The 19,891-nt window shown below is 48.8% G+C and overlaps 1 protein-coding gene across 12 annotated transcripts in view; it reads right to left on the bottom strand.

Annotated features, from left to right (window-relative positions):
- Positions 1-19,891, bottom strand: part of MICAL3 (microtubule associated monooxygenase, calponin and LIM domain containing 3) — a 177,055-nt gene that overhangs the window by 141,583 nt on the left and 15,581 nt on the right. For 9 of the 12 annotated variants that reach the window (XM_068560337.1, XM_068560327.1, XM_068560323.1 and 6 more), the window contains exons 2-3: positions 9,709-9,893; positions 9,018-9,068 (exon numbers count right to left, since the gene is read on the bottom strand). The exons of 1 other annotated variant lie outside the window; for it this stretch is intronic. The gene's annotated coding sequence lies outside the window, so the exon portion shown is untranslated. Of the gene's footprint in view, positions 1-9,017; positions 9,069-9,708; positions 9,894-13,055; positions 13,074-19,891 lie in introns of those variants that run through there. 2 more of the 12 variants (XM_068560325.1, XM_068560326.1) reach the window with 2 other exon arrangements.

The raw sequence follows: 19,891 nt of genomic DNA, 5'->3' as shown, positions 1-19,891 counted from the left end.
CCCTAACCCCTAACCCTAACCCCATTCCACCCTAACCCTAACCCTAACCCCTAACCCTAACCCCAACCCTAACCCCATTCCACCCTAACCCTAATCCTAACCCCTAACCCTAACCCTAACCCTACCCTAACCCTAACCTTAACCCTAACCCCATTCCACCCTAACCCACGCCACAGTGTGTCTGCTCCGCCCCCGCCCCCTCTCTATCCCTGCGTTCCTGTGGAAGACGTGCCCACCCACCCCTCTCTACAGGGAGCCTTCCTTCTGTCCTGTACAGCCAGGGATTAGCAGGCAGACCAGCACTGGGAGAAGCTAGTACAGCAGAAACAGACGGCATCTAAAAAGGCGCCCAGCTGAGAACCAACCAAAATCTAAGAGCCAAGACAGCCTCCTACGCTCACTCACACAGTGATTCCCACCTATCAGCATCCCATAATATGCTAGTTTGATTTTTACAAATTAACACTTTCTCAAGCTGCTGAGAGCACCGTTTTCTAAGATGAACCCCACAATTCTCTTGACAGCTCAACGCAAATCTGCTACGCATCTCAATGTGTCAGGGACAATTTCCTAGACAACTTCAGCCAGGGGTGGGAGGTGGAAATACATCTCCTGCCCGAAAAGTCCCCAGCTGACATCACAGAGCTGCTGAGGATTTCAAGTGGAAAAGATCTGAGAGAACTCCAATTAACTCACTGAGCTGAGCATAGGATCCAGGTTTCCTGAGGACTTGGGTCCAGAGAATTTAGGAATTTCAGGTTTTTAGTCATAAGCCCAAACCTTGGACCACGAGGTGGTATTTGTGGATATGTACGTGCAAGGCGGAAGAAATAAGCAGGAAGACGGACCCCTGAGTGTGTCCTCTGTGACCCTGACATCCTAGGAGACACAGCCGCAGAGGGACACACACATCAGCTTCTCACTGTACTGACGTCGCACCCACTCCTCCGAGGACCTGCAACGGTGAGTGACACAGCGAAGCCAAGAGGGGTCGCACATCACGATCACAGCTTCTAATCAAAACAGGGTTCGGGGAGGGGAGGGGAGGAAGAGTCCCGAGATGTAAGAACAGCAACCTCCCAGGTGTGCCCAGGCCTGAGCTGCCACTGCTGCCAACTAAGACGTCACCTCCAGAAATACATGCCCCTCTTACCCACCAGGCTGCCAACTGACTCCTGCAACTGGATTATCATTCAGCTGGAAGGAGAGACGCAAGGACAGCCAGTCAGTATCCACAGAAAGAATCACTGTCCCTCCGGACGTCTGCAGGAAGCAGGGCACACTCATGTGAGACATGCCAGCTACAGCAAAGAGCTCAGACACGCTCACTCACTGTAGCAAGCCTTCTTTCTTAGCAACAGAACCCCAACTTGATCAGGGCCAGCAATGGTACAAAACCACACTTCCCAGCCTCCCTTGAAGCTACCTGTGACCATGTTTTCTAAGTGCTGGCTAATGAGATATAAGCAGAGGTGTGTGAGCCTTCCAGAAAGACTCCTTTAAGGGAGTTGTCTTACATGGGAGAGCAACTTTTTGTCTTTCTCTTCACTTCCTCTGTTTTGTGTTTTTCGTGGAAACAGAAATATGATGGCTGGAGCTCCAGCAGCCATGTCTGACCATCAGGTAACCTAAAGGATGGAAATCATGTGCCAGGGCAGTGGAGTTAGGTCAGTTAAACTCTCACCTGTCAACCCATGGAGTGGACCACATGCTGCAGCTAATAGGGCCAGAACTTCTATCTTTCTAGACAGAAGGAGGCAACGTCCTGATGACCACGGAAATGGCTACTGGCTGAGCCTCCCACCTCTAGGCCTCTTTACATAATGGAGAAAACCTTCTTTCATGTTTAAGCCATATTTTGCAATTCCCAGCAGTTCTGAAACTAACCCTAACGGATACACTAACCTTTATTTACTAAAGGAAGCTCTGAAGGAGACAGAACTGTGCACAGTCTTGCATGGAGAACAGGACAGACTCCAACGGGGCCGCTTACACAGAACGGCTTTGGCTGGACTTTCCTAAGTGGTAAGCCCTGCTACTAAAAAAGAGCAGAGCTTTTCTCGGAGTTAAGAGGAAGGAAGGTTCATCCCCAAGCAACTAAATATTCCACGTTACCCATAACTGAACTCTCAGGATACACCGACCCAGGGAGGTGGCATGATTTGACCTCTTGGGTGATATTCACCTACAGATTTTCATCACCAATTAAAATTATGCAAACCCCATGACCCTCAACTTCTAACACTTTTAGGCCAGCTCATCTACTACCACCTCCTGCAGAAAAGCCCCGCCAACGCAGAGCCAGCAGACCTCTAACCCTTCTGTCCATTAACTCACCAACTAGCACACACCCTTACTCGGGTTAGGTGCTCAGTCCACGTGGTGTTATGTTCCCCAAAATGCAAACGCTTAACAGTCAGAGACAACAAGGGCTAGAGGCAGTTATAGAAGAAGGAAAGTGTCCTCCCCGCAAAGGTGTCTCCCCTGCTGGCCCAACCTCACCCTCTTCTCCCGTTAAAGATGGAGCAGACGCACTCCTCTGCCCCAAAGCCAAGGTCAAGTTGAACTGTCCATCCGTGGAGAGGACCATACCACCAACACGTTGCGACCAGCAGGGCCAGAACGGACCATGAGAAGGGGGCTTAGGTAGTGGTGGCCCTGGCCCTACGGCCCATTTTGCACCATGCGTGATTTACAATGACTGCCTACCCTTTGGAGAAGGGAGGAGAGGGCAGGATGGTTTTTGCGAGTCAAGTATTAGGTAGGTTAAGGAAATAAATTCCCCCCTGGTAGGGACGGAATCCTTCTAGGACAGAAAAACAAACATAGATCAATAAAGGGAGGAAAAACCCTGCAGAGAGTATAGAAAAAAAGAAAATTAACTTCATGTAAGACAGACCTCATAAGGACAGTTTACAGGAAATGGACTCATTTGACATGAAAATGAAAAAACTCAGGACACCTTCCCTGCCTTCAAGACCCACTAGTATTCCAGTGTCTAGAAGTGTACTTTGTATGCAAAAGAGCATTTACTATTTGTTGACTGATTAGCAAAAGGCAGCTGGCAATCCTCTCTGAGCCTCACAGGAAAAGATGAAAAGAAGATGTGCACAAAGAGCAGCAGACCGGCTCCAGGTAAGTGGTCCTCATGTCCAGGGTAGAGATGGTCCGGGCAGCTCGCGGCCCCCCCCCCGCCCTACCCTGTGCAGCATGGCCAGTTCCATCCTTACTCCTACAGAGGCTTATCGGCCCTCCTTCCCTGCCTTCCCACTACGCTGTCTGTCGTTACTTCATCATTTGCTTCTCACTAGGCAGTGAGCCCACTGTGCGGGGCGGGGGGATGCATGTCTTATTCAGTGTGTGTGTGTCTGCACACTGTGGGCCCCAGAGCCTGGCTCCTAGAACATAATGGATGCAGAACAAATGGATGAGAATGAAGCCAACAAGTATTTGCTGTTCACTCCCCACGTGCCTAGCACTGGGGACCAGAGTGAATAAGACAAACACTCCTGTCCTCAAGGAGCTTTCATTCTAGTGGGGGAGACAGCAGGCAAGCAAACGCCCACATATTAGAGGGAAACATGCGCTGCGGAGGAAAAACGCAGTGTGGGAGAAGAACGGGAGGTGCTGGCTGGGGAGGGTGGCTGCCGTCACCCAGACTGGTCTGGGATTACCTGCAAGGGAACAGCACGCAAGACTGGAGGTGGGATGGTGCCGCCAGGGGACAACAGACTGTGTGGGACCTTGCAGGCCACTGTGAGGACCACTGGCTGCTGACAATACATCTAGGGGTGCAAGGGGGGAAGCAGGGAAACCGGTTTGGTGGTTACTGCAAAAATCCAGGGGATGGATGACTGTGACTTGGCTAAAGCGGTATCACTGTAGGTTGTGGTCAGATTCCAGATCAAGATACAAAAGTGGAGTTCACAGAATTTGCTAATGGATAAAATATGAAGTATGAGAATAAGAGAGCCTGAGGAGCTGAAAAGATAAATAAAGAACAAATACAGGGCTTCCCTGGTGGCGCAGTGGTTGAGAATCTGCCTGCCAATGCAGGGGACACGGGTTCGAGCCCTGGTCTGGGAAGATCCCACGTGCCACGGAGCAGCTAGGCCCGTGAGCCACAATTACTGAGCCTGCGCGTCTGGAGCCTGTGCTCCGCAACAAGAGAGGCCGCGATAGTGAGAGGCCCGCGCACCGCGATGAAGAGTGGCCCCCGCTTGCCGCAGCTAGAGGAAGCCCTCGCACAGAAACGAAGACCCAACACAGCGCCCCCAAAAATAATAAATAAATAAATAAATAATAATTTTTTTAAAAAAAAGAACAAATACATAAACCTCCTTCCTGCTGGGTCCCACTGGCAGCCCACGCACAGACGAAGTAACCCCTTGGCCATCTCGCTGTGCAGGAGCGTCACACCTGGCGAAGCTGGTCCCCTGGCAGAAGCCCTCCCCCACGCTCGAGAGCTGACCCTGGATCCAGCCTCTCACCCCACCCCCACTTTGCTTCCTACACTCTTGGCCCCGTGACCCTTCGCTAAGTAGATGGGCACATGGTCTCACACCCACAGAATCTGCTCCTTTATCAACCATGAACAGGTCCAGAACAGCTCAGTGGAGCTCCTGATAAAGAGAAGGTCTACATCCTTAGCACGTCCCCCAACTGCTAGAGTCTCTTCCCCACACTTTGTGCCACTTAAGGAGGCAGTATCACCTCCAACACAGAGGAGGCGGCCCAGACTTGGGGGTGGAGGTGGGAGAACGGAGACAAGAAGGGGAAAACAAGAGAGCAGCCGCTGGAGGGTCTGCACCCCAAATCCCCCCTCAGGCTGTGCCTGTCCTCAGCTATTCAAGAGCACCCCCTGCTCAAGGGAAGGCCTCCATCCCCACCCACACGTGCCATCACCACCATCACCAAATCACCCATCTAGACCTACTCCTCTCCTCTTCCACCCCACTTTCCAAAGAGCAAAAGGGTACTTGGCATTTCCATGAGATTCACCTTTAACAATATACTGTTTGGGGTTTCTTTTCCTAGCCAAATCCATACAGTCTTGTCCTGAACATTCAGCCTGAGACAGACAATAAGACATACAGAAAAAAGAATTCAAAATGGGGCAAAGGTAGGGAAGTGCTTCTTACTGATTATTTTCTAGGCCAATGACTGTAAGATCATGGTAAGCGTGTCAATCAAGTGTTTGCTGACTGCTCACACAGTGGCCAACATACGATGACCCCTGGAAGAGACACGCAGACAAGACAGCATTCCCACCCTCAAGAAGCGTACAATCCAATTAAGGAAGAAGCTACTGCAGGCACGAGAGCAAACAAGCAAATGCTTCCTATACTGCGTGGCCAGGCTATCGGAGTAAGGATGGTTAGGATCTGGGTGAGCAGAGGAGAGACAGAGGAGGCACAGACAAGGCTAGAGGCAGCACTCAGCAGAGCGCACGCAGGGGACTGGGAGCGTGGTGACAACTGCCCTGTGGGCTTCCAAAGCCAGGTACAACAGCTGATGGGGGCCTTGCAGCGAGCAGCCCAGCCTTCGAAGCAGGATGGCTTGGCCACAGCCAGGAGGGTGGTACCAAGGAGGATGGAACTGCAGCCAGGCAATGTCCAGGAGGCCTGGACAGTCACTTGGGCATAAAATGAAGGGGGAAGAGACTAGAACTATAGCAATGGGAACCGGAATCTAAAAAGGGAAAGTCCTTACAATACTGAGCACCAATTATGGCAGGTGTAGTCTTAGACATTGGAGATAAGCGATTTCCAAAGACGTTTTGAAGAAAGAAATAACAAAGCGGATTAGCTATAGAGGGTATACAAACCAACTGCTGACTTTATTTACTACCTGCATTCTGTTCAAGGGTGGAAAGGCTAATAAATACTTTATATCCCAATCAGTGGCTTAATTTTATCTACAACTTTCTTAGACGCAGAATGCTTAAAGGAAGACTCTGTTAGGGACACACACACGTGAGATGAAATGACAGCCATCTTTAGTCCTTCATGGAATTATTTTGCTTCCCTGTGTTTCACATAAATATGGATGAAAAGATCTGAAAATTCCTAACTATCTCCCAAGCAGTAAAGCAAGACCACCGTTAACACGTAACAGGCCTACATCACCGTTCCTTACCCTGCCACGGCCAAGCACACCTTCCTTCTGCGGGAGCCTGAGGAGGTGACGACAACGGGCGGGGGCTCGAAGTACCTCTGACCCCCCCCCCCCCCCCGGGCACTGAGGAAGGCTTTTCACTCATCTGAGCCCTCTCTCACCCTCTAAGTGCCCCACAAGCCCCAGGGGTCACGACAAACCTGGCACACAGGCTCTGCTGAAGACGCGGCCACATGCACTGGGAGCCGTGAAAGCTTCTTCTGCCACCTCCCAGCCTAACCCACACTCCAAAATGCCACAGACCGAGCATCAGCCTCCCAGGGAAGATGCTCAGGCTCCAGACAACTGAGCAGCCAGCTGAGGGTCAGGTACCTAGGGGTGTATTGAAGGATGTGGCCCCTCTCCGCTGCATTTATAACACAGGGCAATTCTGAGCCCCTCACAGACTCTTCAGTGCAATGGCAATGACGACCAAGGTGCTCACAGAGACGCCCTTCTATGCATCCCCAAGGCAAAGGCAGGTTGGTTTCCTAAGCCCGAGCCACAGGACACTGTAAGTGGAGTATATTCAAAGCAGTACACTACTGAGCTGGAATCCCGTGTCCTCACAAGGATGGAGAAGGAGCCAGTCGTTACCCAAAACCCGCCTCTCCTCCTCAGCCCCAGTGCGAGAACCAAGGAGGGCAAAGCTGGAGCAAGGCCGGTCTGTCTGCTCTATCACTCTGCCACTCTGGTCTGCAGCAGCCGGCCCTGCTCCGACAGGCTGTCCTCCTGTACATCCTTCCGATGCACTTTGATCTTGCACGGCTGAGGCCAAATATGCAGAAGCCCAGTCTTCTGGCGATTCTGCCCTCAAACGAGGCTTCTTCTGTTTGATCATCTATCTGTCCACGGGGCTAATGCGTGCATCTGGGTTTTGTCCACCGTCTCTGCACATGGCACACGTCCATACTTATTACCAACCGTAATGGGGGGCGGGGGAGTCAAAGGGATTAGCTCCACAAGACTTTGACCCCACCTGAGATGAAAGTCTTAAAACCAGACTCACGCCTCTGCCAGCCGTCACCCACCTCAACACCGTCCCAGCCTACACCAGAATCCTACAGACACCCAGGTGGTGTGGGCAGGGAATTGGATCCACAAATAAACTGTCCCTTTAAGGATCCGCAGCAACTTAAAAGCAGCTGGTTTCTGGTATGAACCAGTCCTCAGAAAGCAACTCTCACTTCATCTACAAAGGGCAAGGTCCAACAATTTGACTTTTGTTTAAAAAAAATAAAATAAAAGGAAAGACTTGCTCCACACAGATAAATCCAAGACTCAGACACAACTGCTGGTTCAAGAACAGGGACTGAGGGCTTTTCAAAGCAGCCAGAAGGCTGCTGAGTGTGACTGTCCTGCTAAAGCTAAACGTGGCTGGCTGAGGTCTGGGTCGAGGGGAAGGGAAACAGTCCTGAACAGAAAGGTCCCGCCTGCAGGGGCACAAAGCAGGCGCAGAGCTCACTGTGGGGCCTCTGCACTGCCCATGCCCAGGGCAGACCCAGCAGAGCTGATCTCGCCCATACAGGCAGGTATCTCCTGCCCTGCCCTGCAGTAGCAAGTCCTCCGACAGAGGCAACTGTGTGGCCAGAGGAAATCCACACTTCTCTCTCCTCTCCCTCTCTCCCCATCTTCGTTTAAAAGAGAAGGGGAGGGACTTCCCTTCCCTGGTCGTCCAGTGGGTAAGACTCCGCGCTCCCAATGCGGGGGGCCCGGGTTCCATCCCTGGACCGGCAACTGGATCCCAAATGCCGCAACCAAGAGTCTGCATGCTGCAGCTAAGAATCCCACATGCTGCAATGAAGATCCCGTGTGCCGCAAATAAGACCCGGAGGAGCCAAAATAAATAAATAAATAAATACTTTTTTTTAAAAAAAAAGAGAAGGGGAATACTTCTGTGCCTAAGAAGTGTTGCGACTGCAAGAGTCCTATATCAAAAAACAATGACTGAGGACTTCCCTGGCGTTCTCAGACTCTGCCCTGCCAATGCAGGGGACACAGGTTCGAGCCCTGGCCCGGGAAGATCCCACATGCCACGGAGCAACTAAGCCTGTGTGCCACAACTACTGAGCCTGCGCTCTAGGGCCCGTGAGCCAGAACTACTGAGCTCATGAGCCACAAATACTGAAGCCCACGCGCCTAGAGCCCATGCTCCTCAGCAAGAGAGGCCACCGCAATGAGAAGCCCACGCCCCACAACGAAGACTCAACGCAGCCAAAAATTAAAAATATAAATAAATAAATTTATTTAAAAAAAAAAAAAAAAAAACAATGACTGAGACACTGCTTTGGGAAAGATCTCCAGTATTCTCCTTACTTGCTGCAAGTAATAAATCCTTCCTTCTCCCCCAAAAAAAAAGAAAAGAAAAGAAAACAATGGCTGACTTTTTAAAGGATTTCAGTAATACCTGGGATCTCTAAAAGATCCTGAAATTGGCACAAGATGGTTATAATTTCAGTGCTTAAGAGAAGCTCTGAAGTCACATCATTTCCACACAGCGATCAGACGTAGTTTCTTACCATATAGTTGGGAGGCTTTATTTTTTGGTCTCCTGCCTCAAAGAAAGTCCCTACTCCAAACCAAGTACTGTGATGGTGGTAATAATGATACTATCAAAAATATCAGCTGCAATTTATTAATCACATTACCACACACCAGGCATGTTTAAGAGCCAGCTACCTATCTTTCCTCATTTAATTCTCCTTGTGAGGTAGGTACAATTTTTAGGCTGATTTTATAGATAAGAAAAAGGAGACACAGAAAAGTTAAGTAACTTGCCCAAAGTCACACAGTGAATGATATAGCTGGCACTTAACCCCAGGAAGTCTGGAACCACTAGACTAAACAGCCTCTGTACTTACATCTGCTAGATCTTCATCCTGAAACAACCCTGTGAGTCATCATAGGGTTATCTGCAAATTACAGATGGGGGAAAAAAAGAATGAAGAAAGGTCAGATAATTCGTCCAGCTAGTAAGCTACAGGGACAGACAGGGTCAGGAATCGGATCCAGGTCTCTGACCTCCACGTTCTACACTCTTCACTTCTCCACACTCCAGGGCGGCTTGATCAGCCAACACGGGACCTCTGTACAGATGGTTGTTCCCAGGACCAGAAGAGGTGACACTAGGTCCCAAGGGCATACAGGCAGGGAAGAATTAAGAACCATCATGCCATGAGGAATCTGCCATCTGCTGCCCACTTCGTGGCTCTTAAACAGGATTTACCCTGTCATGTCCCGCTCAAAAACCTACAGACTTATTATCCCTCATCATGTCTCCTGTGTAACTTTCAAGTCCCTCTGGCTTGAGTTACCCGATCTCATCTCCCACTTTCCCCAAGAAACCCAGCCCTCCCTCCAGTTTGGCGACCCCACTCCACCCCACCCCAGGGCACATCCCTCTCACTCAGACGTGGCTCACGTGGTTCCCAGCACCTGAATCCGCTCGTGCTCATCTCCCTGCCATGTTTCAGAGCCCCTCACCACCCCCAGCCCTTCCTGAGCGCCTCCGCCTCTGGGCGCCTTCGCAGTTCCAAACAATTTCATACTTACTCATATCCAAGCAGTATTGTTTGCCATTGCTTCTGTTTCCCAAAGGAAAATTCCTTAGGGGAACAACCATGCAGGATCTCAGGAGGCACAGACACCAGAAGGCTTCCGAGCACAGGCTTGGGAGTCAGACAGAGATTGGATCCTGACTGCCACGCGCTCAGCCATCCAATTCCTAGTTGGCACACCTGTAAAATGGAGGTGAAAATAGTACCTACTTCACAGGGTATTTCTAAGAAGTAAATGAGAGAATGCATCTCTACAGCGTTTTCCACAACGCCTGGTAAAAATGCTCAATAACTAATTAATTCAATGGTAACACACCGGGCCACAGCCCTGCCTAATGTTTGCTGAGCGTGCAGCTGGAGCACGACAGGCAGCTGCGTTAAGTGACGGAAGACTACTGAAGGCTGAGCACTACGTGTAACAACTCGACAGAAGAAGAAAAGCAAGAGGGAGCGCAAGGAAGTAAAATAATAGAGTGGAACAGGGAAAACAGGATCTAAGAACTCAACCAAATCTGAAAACACTTCCTGGGCACTGACTATGAGCAAGCACACCAAGGGGCACAGAGGGTGTGTAAGACAAAGGTCCCACACTCATGGGGCTTAGGATCCAGCTAAGCACTTAAGACAACACACAAAATAACTAAAAACACAAAAAAAGTACATAACTGCGAAATGAATGGTACAGCCAGGGGTTTCCAGCTTTTTTCAGTTATAACTCCTTTTTACCATCAACTATTTCTTTTTTGATCATTATGTGATATATGGCATTCCTTATAATACCTTGTTGATTTGAAAAAAATGCCTAACAATAAAAGAAATCTACTATGAATTCAACATTTTCCAATGAATTTGTATTTTGTCAATCACAACAGCATCTACGTGCACTGCAGAAAAGGCAGAACATATATATTCGCGATGTCATTAACTCAAGCTATGACGTTTGATGAATCTACTCAATAGATCCACAAGACTGGCCGATGGGCAGTACACACACACACACACACACACACACACACACACACACACAGAGTCTCTGCCCAAAGCATGGTGAATCACTGGCAGAGAATCCTACTGACAACAGTAGTTCAGAAGCGAGTAGAGACTAGATGACAAAGTTCTAACAGATTCAACTCAATAAACACTTAGCTAACTTAACTACAACAAACAGTTAACTATTATAATGAAAGAGATCCTGGAGGATGGGTGGGATGAAGCTGGGCGGAGGGAAGGGGGAACGTGACCGGCGTGTGCAAACCCCAGCCTGGAGCCTCCTCTGCAGGCACGCTGGGGGGAGGACGGGACCGTGACCTGGGCACAAACTCAACCCACCGTCCGGAAGGGACACAGCTGCTCAAAAGACGAGTACTGCAGATGCCAGGAGCTCCTGTGTGAAGAGCACGGGCTCCAGAGTCCAAGGATCTGGACTTGAATCTGGGACCCACCCACATGGGGCCTCGGTCGGTGAAGGAAGGCTTCTGAAGCCCCATCTCCCTGCTGTAAAACAGAGACCAACACTATCTGCCTCATAGGGAGATAAGGATTTTGAGGTGAGGCTAAAATAAGTAACCATGGTGAAGTGAGCCCGCGGTGTCCCAAGGAGCAGATAGTGCCGCGGTGCCCACGACCATACCACAGGGAGTGCCAAGGTGAGACTGAGTGCAGCATTCCTCAAACAGATTTGACCACAAAGCAGTTTTATGTTAAAATTTACAGAAGGAATCAGTAAAGGAGCGCCAAGAGGTATGAGGTACACTTAGATTAGCATGGGACGACAAATAAGAAAACACCTAAGGATCCAAACTATGAATTCAACATTTTAGATAATTCTTTCAATTATTTTATTAATTTATTATGTATTTTATTAATCACAAATTGAATCAAAAGGTCTCATGGGTAAATGAACTGTTGCAAAAATGACTAGTTTTTAAAAGGTTTATAAATAAAATCCTCCCCCCTACCAAAAAATTGAGTAAAATTCAATCATCTTATTAAGAATATGTTTTGCTTTTCTCCAGACCCCTTTTAACAGTCCGTGGAACACAGTTCAGGAAGCACTACCTCAGAGTGGGGTGTGGTGCTGAAACAGAGGACGAGATAAATAGGAACGAAGAAGACACAACAAATAAAATATTATTCTACACTTCTATGAACACTGATAAATTGTATGGCTTAGACAGCTGGACTTGGTACCTCTTCTCACCACCCCCAATTTAAGGACCATGAAAACACCTGTTGTATGCCAGGAATGCTACAGGCATTAGGGGATAGGACTTCTCAGGATACAGGAGGGGAGGAAAAGGCAGTGAAGGGAAAATTATCAAATTCTGCTTCTGAATTTGGCCTTTTAAAAAAATTTTTATTTATTTATTTATTTATATTTATTTTTGCCTGTGTTGGGTCTTCGTTTCTGTGTGAGGGCTTTCTCCAGTTGCGGCAAGTGGGGGCCACTCTTCATCGCGGTGCGTGGGCCTCTCACTATTGCGGCCTCTCTTGTTGCAGAGCACAGGCTCCAGACGCGCAGGCTCAGCAGTTGCGGCTCACGGGCCTAGTTGCTCCGCGGCATGTGGGATCTTCCCAGACCAGGGCTCGAACCCGTGTCCCCTGCATTGGCAGGCAGATTCTCAACCACTGCGCCACCAGGGAAGCCCCTGGCCTTTTTTTTAATTTGGATTTTTTTTAAATGTATGTATATTATTACTATAGAAATCAGATGCTTTTTCAGAAGTGAAAACTAAAGCTTAAAAACAAGGAAGACAACGTGCCACTGTAGTGAACGGACACAATTCTGATTGCAGAGGGCCTTTATCTGTCCCCCAAAGGGAGCTCCGACCAGAGTGGCCTGGGGTAGAGAATGGAGACCCCCGTGTGGGCTCCACGCCAGCGAACTGCTCCTCAGGGACTCAGAACCAGGCCCAACTCCATCCGACAATGAGCAGGAGAGCCGCCCTCTCCTGGAAGGCAGCTGGAGATGCCATAGAACTGGGCCCGGTCACACAGCCGCTCTGCACACCAAGGCCAGTCCCTCAGAGCGGCGTTTCTGTGCAGTCCGGGCCACTGTGCCAGGAGGGCGGGAGAGGCGGCCCAGGGACTTTCCGTCTGCGAATCCTGGCAGCCCGAGCAGCCGCAGAAGGCAAACCCAGGGCAGAGAAGAGGACCAAAGGAAAGTCTGATTAATAATTACACTCTGAGTTTACACAGCACTTCTTTCTTCCCTGATGAGCTTGAAGTGTTTTGGAGACACTGCTTCACCAGGGCCTTCAGGTTCTTTATTTAAGACAGTCTCCAGCACACGGGAAAGCTGAATTTAAGTCCACTTTAAAAGATTAGGAAGAGCACACATACCCACACCAATCTGCCCGAGGGGAATCGGCAGAGCGATGAGACTCCAAGCTCCCGTTCTCCTCGCTGTTCTGGCCGGTAGCATAAGGTTGCTTCTCAAAAATGATTCTGAGAGTTTAGGAAAAACTGAGTATCCCACAGGTCCCAAAATAAGCATCTAGAATTACACAGAACAGAATAATAGTCCTGCCTTACCCACAGCACAGATCAAGGGCCCAAGTTGCCTTAAATCATTTCTAAGACAAGCCAAAAAAGGAATAAAGGAGAGAGGGAAATGGAAGGAAGAAAGAGGAAAGGAAAAAAGCTCATGTGTTGTGCCGAGATCAAAGTAGTTTCCATTTGTATCTCAAGAGAGGGGCACTGGTTGGTTCCATAGGCCTGTCTACCTTAAGCCAACCAGAGCACTATAATCTACAGGATAAATCGCTAGTCATTTTACAATTCTTTCTTGTCTCTCAAAAAAAATACATCTGTTTCTATAGGAATACTCAGTCATTTAGCATTTATTGTGAGTCTACCAAATACCAGGCATCATGCTGGGTCTGAGTACAGAAGTGAACAAAACGTCTCCTATGCTGGATGGAAATGCAGTGGTGGACACAGCCATCAGGACAAAAATGTCAACGCAAACAGAAAAACAACTTACATACTTACATACCGTGAAGAGGTCTGAGGGGGAGAGAAGAGCAGAAGGTAAGAGGAAATTACACAAGGGACCCTTGGCTGGGGTGGTCAGGAAGGCCGCAGGAGCGAAGTGCTGTCTCGCCTGAGGCGGAGGGTGGAGCTGAGGGAAGGCGGGAGCTTCCTGCAGGGGCAGGAGGAGGCACAGGTGCACGGCCATCAGGTGAGAACAGACGTGGGCCTTCCAGGAACTCTGGGTTTAAAGGTCACTGGGAGAGGAAGAAGAGGACAGCAGGGCAGGCGAGGCCACATCATGGAAAGCCAGGCTTGGCATCTTAAGGAAAGTGGATCTAAGGACCTTGCTTCTTCCTGTGTCCCTCATAGCTCTCGGCCCAATGCCTTCCTCATGGCAGACACCAAGAGAACACACGCTTCATTCAGATATAAACCACTGACCATTTAACAAGCAATGCAATGACTTAAAACCCTCGCCCTCAAGAATCTTACAGAAAAAAAACAAAAAAAAAACAGACCACCCCTCCACCCCAAATGACAAATGTTCTTGAGACAACGAGAAAAATATCCTGAGACAGTATCTAATTAAATGCCAAATGAAATGTTCAAGTCGTATGTCGTTCCCTGGAAGGGGGGTAATTTGAGGCCATAGTAGTGATGACAGGTTTCCCAGAGAGGGTAGGACTGCAAGTGGAAACTGAAGTTCGGGGAGAATTTAGCTAAGCCACCTGGGAGGATGCTCCAGGAGCACAGAACAGGGTAAACTCAAGTGCACAAGCAGAAACGAGCAAGGCCTGTTTGAGAAAAATACACACAAAGGGACATCTGGGCCCATCCTGGACACCCGCACAGCAGTCCAGCCCAGAAGCCTCTCCAGGCCGGCTGGCCCAGCCTCAGGGCCTTGCAGGGGACAACAGGAAGGTACCCACCGGTCAGGCCCCGGCTGGTCTCCTGCCTGGCACACTCTGGGTGAGCGGCCTGGAAAGGAGTGTGAGTGAGACTGTCTGCCCCAGAAGGAGACAGACAGGCAGAGGGCTACAGATCTCATTCACTGGGATAAAAAATTAAATGCCAAGAAGGAGGGTGAGAAGAGGAAAAATCCAAGTTGTTGTAGAATTACGCAACTGAAATTCCATGCATAAGCCAGGAAATTCAAAGGTCACAGTTCCCACAGCAACTGTAACCTGAGCCGCCGGCTGCGTAGTCTTTGGCTCCGCCGGGCCCAAGGGGAAGCACCCTACCGTGCTCAGGGCTCAGTCAGTGCCCGGTGCTTGGCCTCCAGACCGCACTGCCAGCCAGTACCTGCCGCTCAGGGTCCCAGGCCCGGCCCCTGGAGCGCCAGGCAGTCCTGGGCCGCGCTGCTCTGAGCTCACCTGCGTGGCCACACCAGGCTGCAGTCCCGGATTCGGATTCTTTTAGGCAGAGCTCCACCCTGACTCCGTGCCCACCAACTCGAGTCTTTAATCTTAACTCTTCTTCAGGTTGCTTGACCTTGAGAGGGAGGGGAAGGTGCACAGGGGAGGGGCTGCTACCCCCTCTTTACATCTGTGGCATCCCACACATGCAAAGCCTCACCGACTGGGAAAAAGGGCGGGGCCGGGCGGCAAGGGAATGTTGGGCTTCAAAGGACACCACCAAAAAAAGGGAAAAGACAACCCACAGGGACCTCCCTGGTGGTCCAGTGGTAGAGAATCCACCTCCCGATGCAGGGGACAGGGGTTTGATCCCTGGCCGGGGAGCTAGGATCCCGCGTGCCGCAAACTACAGAGCCCACACACCCTGGAGCCCGCGCACCTTGACTAGAGAGAGAAAACCCGCATGCCACAACTAGAGAGAAGCCCGTGCCCCAACAAAGGATCCCCGGGTGCCTCAACAAAGGTCCCACATGCCGCCACTAAGACCCCACGCAGCCAAAAAAAAAAAAAAAAAAGAGATAACCCACAGAATGGGAGATTTTTGCAAATTATTCACCTGATAAGGGCCTTGTCTCTAGAGAATATGTAACTGAGCATATGTTCCTTCCCCAGAGGGGCGGGGACACAGGCAGGTCACCCAAGGCCCTGAACCCATCCTGAAACAGCCTGTATTATGATAGTGGAGGATGGGGCCTGAGCCCCCTTCTACCCTCACCCCGCAGTCTGGGGTCACAGTTAAGGCTGTGGGTATCTGCCTGTGGGTGGAAGGAAAACCAATAGGCACCTGGAGATCATGGGCCTTTTTAAAAGACAAGGCCCCTGAGGTTCTCCTCCTCCTCACTGTTCAATCGTCACAACAGAAAAGACTCACACCCAAAAAAGTTTATGTTCTGGAAATCTTACCTCCCTTCAGGCGACGTCTTACGTGAGTAGCTGGTATTACGGGCTCTGGGCAAAGGATGACTTTCCCGTTACTTTGGCTGCCAAACTGGCCATAGACAAGGAAAGCATGAGGTCGTCAAGTGGAGGCCCTGCTCCACACTGAGCAGCTGTCTGACCTGAGCACGGCCCTCCGTGATGTGATGAAACTGCCCTGCATGACGTCACGAGAAGTAAATGGACTAAGGCATGTAAGAGCCACACTGCAGGCCTAACACGCAGGAGCTCAACAAGCGGAGTCACTAGATTGCTGCTACTTCTTCTCACACCCAACCTGATGGCCCACTTCACTTATAAGAGCTGGGTCCAAATTAACGATAGCAACAAGAACAGCAGCAATTATCGTAGCTGACATTTAATATGGGCTCACTCTGTGATGAAGTCCACACGAGATTTCACTTAATCCTCACGACAGCCCTGTGATACAGATGTTATTATCCACATCCTTGGGTCAGGAAACAGCACAGTCACGTACTCAAGGTCACACAGCTCTAAGTGCTAGAAGATGGACGTAAACCCAGACAATCTGGCTCTGGAGCCCTCACATTTAACCACATCACAGCCGTCCTCAGGTGTCTGTCCCACCAAGAGCAAAGCAGGCAAAGACGTTCCAAAAACATCCCAAGAGTGACTTCCACGACAGAACTTCCAGCCTTGGGTTGACCTAGTGACCACAAAACCATGTGGAGGGCTCTGAGTTCTGCAGAAGAGAAAGGCCAGAAGCAATCCAAGATGCCACCATCACCCACTGTCACCCACCGATCACAGGTAGCTCTGTTCAAAGTGGGGACGCGGGACTATGCTTCATTTCACAAGTACCCTTGCTAAAAAAGCATTCTGATACCTCACGGGTAACAGTGAACAAGCCTGGGAATTTTCAAACTGTCTTACACGCTACTTGACTCCCGCTCTATTTCATAAACCCCACAACTGTCCCGCATTTGCACAGACAGGACTTCTCACCTTCTCCACTGTCCTTAGCAGGTCTCCTCTCCCTCACATGTCTGTTCCTATGCTCCACACACCCTCTAGGCCCCAGCTACATGGTTTATACCCACTTGTTCAGATTACATACAAAGAAAAAAGTCAACACATTCATTTACCCCAACTTAGAAATGGAAATACCTGACAAAGAAAGGGATACAGAACAGATGAGGCACTGAAAAACCACGTTTGCAAGTAATCCCAAGTATGTGCCCCCAAGGAGACCCCAGCATCCCCACGACTAGCGGGAATGCGACCTTGGACAGAGACAGCCCACCTCCTGAGCTGGCTCCCTTCTCCAGGGGACATACTACCCTACTTACTGCTACGCAGGCGGTAGGAAGGGAGCAGATGAGACAGCCAACAGAACACTATGACGTACGTCAGATGTCTTAGTGCTTTTTAGACTTGTCTGAACAGCATACGGAGAAGGTAGACTACTAAAGTATCTTGCAGGGGTCAGGGCAGGAGGTAGTTCGCGTTTTTCATTGTGGTAACTTATCTCCATAACCCAGATACACTTCTAGTTATTAAATTCCATGCCTTACACTAGAGTAAACAGAGCCGAAAATCTCACTAGGTAACACAAGAGAGTTAAGACTACAGTGGGAAGTGACACTGCTCCATTCTCCTGACTTAAACACAACCTCAATATTCTGTGTCCAACCTCCAGCTATTCCCAGAAGCCTGGCCCCCAGTCAGCGTGTTTCAGAGTCATCAGCTTACGGCTGTTTTTACCAGCAACATAGTGGGTAGAATGCTATGAAGAGCCTATATGCCTTAGTCTCTGCTTTCATTAAGATTTTAAGTTTCTAGAAGCTAAAACAAAGTCACTAACATAAGGTCTAAGTATTGAAGGTTATGAAACTGGCTACAGACTATTCAACTGTAGAGACTTGTTAAATACAACAGAAACACCTGAAAGCATAGAAATTTGTCATGTAAATCTGGATTTACTCAAGAACTGAGGGCAAATTTGACCTGTCAAAACTAACAACTTTTACACTTTGAAACATACAGAACACTGTCAAGAAAGTGAAAGGACAGCCCACAGAGTGGGATAAAATATTTGCAAATCATATATCGGAGAAGGAACTCATTTCCAGAATATATAAAGAACTCTTACAGCTTGATAATTAAAAAAGTAACCCAAATTTTTGAATGGGAAAAGGATTTTAATAGATATTTCTCCGAAGAAGGTATACGAACGGTCAACAAGTACACAAAAAGATGCTCAACATCATTAACCACTACGAAAATGCTAATCAAAACCACAATGAGATGATACCCCTTCACACCCACCAAGACAGCTAGAACCAAAAGGATAATAGCAAGTGGTAGCGAGGATGTGCAGAAGCCGGAAGCCTCATACCGTGCAGGTGGAAACGTAAGACAGTGCAGCCACTTTGGAAAACAGCTCTGCAGCTCCTCAGAATGTTAAACAGAGCTATCACAAGACCCAGCAATTCCACTCCTAGGCAGGCATATGTACAAGAGAAATGAAAACACACGTCCACACAGAAACTTGTACACGAATGTTCATCGTGACATTATTCAAGATAGCAAAAAGCCGCATGTCTACCAACTGTTGAATGGATAAGGAAAATGTAGTAGATCCATAAAATGGAATATTATTTGGCCATAAAAGGGAATGAAATTCTGATACAGGCTACAACATGGATGAACTCTGAAACATTATGCTGAGCGAAAAAAATCTAGTCACAGAAAACCACAGATTGTATGACTCCATTTATATGAAATGTCCAGAATAACAAATCTATAGATACAGAAAGTAGACTGGTGGTTGCCTATGGCTAGTGGGAGAGGGACTGGACAGAAGCGGAGAGTTACTGCTATGGGTACAGAGTTTCCTCGGGGGATGATAAAAATGTTCTAAAATTAATTGTGGTGACAGTTGTACGACGCTGTGGATGTACTTAAAACCAGTTAATTTTACACTTAATGAACTGTACGGTATGTGAATTATATAATAAAACTGTTTAGAGCAGTAACCATGTCTTTTGTGTCACTGTATTCTCATAAGTAACACAGGGCCTGGCACACAGCAGGTACTCAACAAATGTTGATAAAATAAAGAGAACAGAAAAGCTGAGTCTTTTCACCAAAGATTTCATTAGAGGAATTCCCCCACTGCACTCAGGGGCTTCTGTGAGCCGGTCCCAGCCCAGAGGAGACAGGGAGCCCTCTCCAGCCCCTTCTCCCAGCCCAGCACGCCCCCTAAACATCAGGCTGATAGTCTCTGTCTGCAGTCTCTTCTAAACCTGAATTCTAGGATGCTTTGCTGGCGGATATAAAAAAACAACAAGGGTCTTCCCTGATGGCACAGTGGTTAAGAATCCACCCGCCAATGCAGGGGACACGGGTTCGAGCCCTGGTCGGGGAACTAAGATCCCACACGCCGAGGGGCAACTAAGCCTGCACACCACAACTACTGACCCCTTGCGCTCTGGAGCCCGTGCACCACTGCTAGAGAGAAGCCCGCGCTGCAACAAAAAAGATACCACGTGCTGCAACTAAGACCCAACTCAGCCAAAAATAAATAAATAAATAAATATTAAAGATGTATAGCATATAATAATAATAAAATATGTAATAGTAACATATAGTAATAAGTAATAGAGTATAAAATACATAATGCTCTTTACTGTAAATTCCATGTAGCCAATTGACTCTCAGACAAACTTGTCATAGATTTTTTTTGTCTAACTCATATCTATGGCCAATCCATGGACTCAACTGATAAATAAGTGAACGTTAGTTTTCATTTACCTTAAGGAGTAAAACAAAATTGGACAAAAAAAGATGTATTTTGGGACTTCCCTGGCGGTCCAGTGGTTAGGGCTC

Source organism: Eschrichtius robustus, chromosome 13 (assembly GCF_028021215.1).
Source record: "Eschrichtius robustus isolate mEscRob2 chromosome 13, mEscRob2.pri, whole genome shotgun sequence".
NCBI classification, from domain to species: Eukaryota; Metazoa; Chordata; class Mammalia; order Artiodactyla; family Eschrichtiidae; genus Eschrichtius; species Eschrichtius robustus.
Note: the sequence above shows the minus strand (reverse complement) of the source record. Positions and strands in the feature narration are given on the sequence as shown.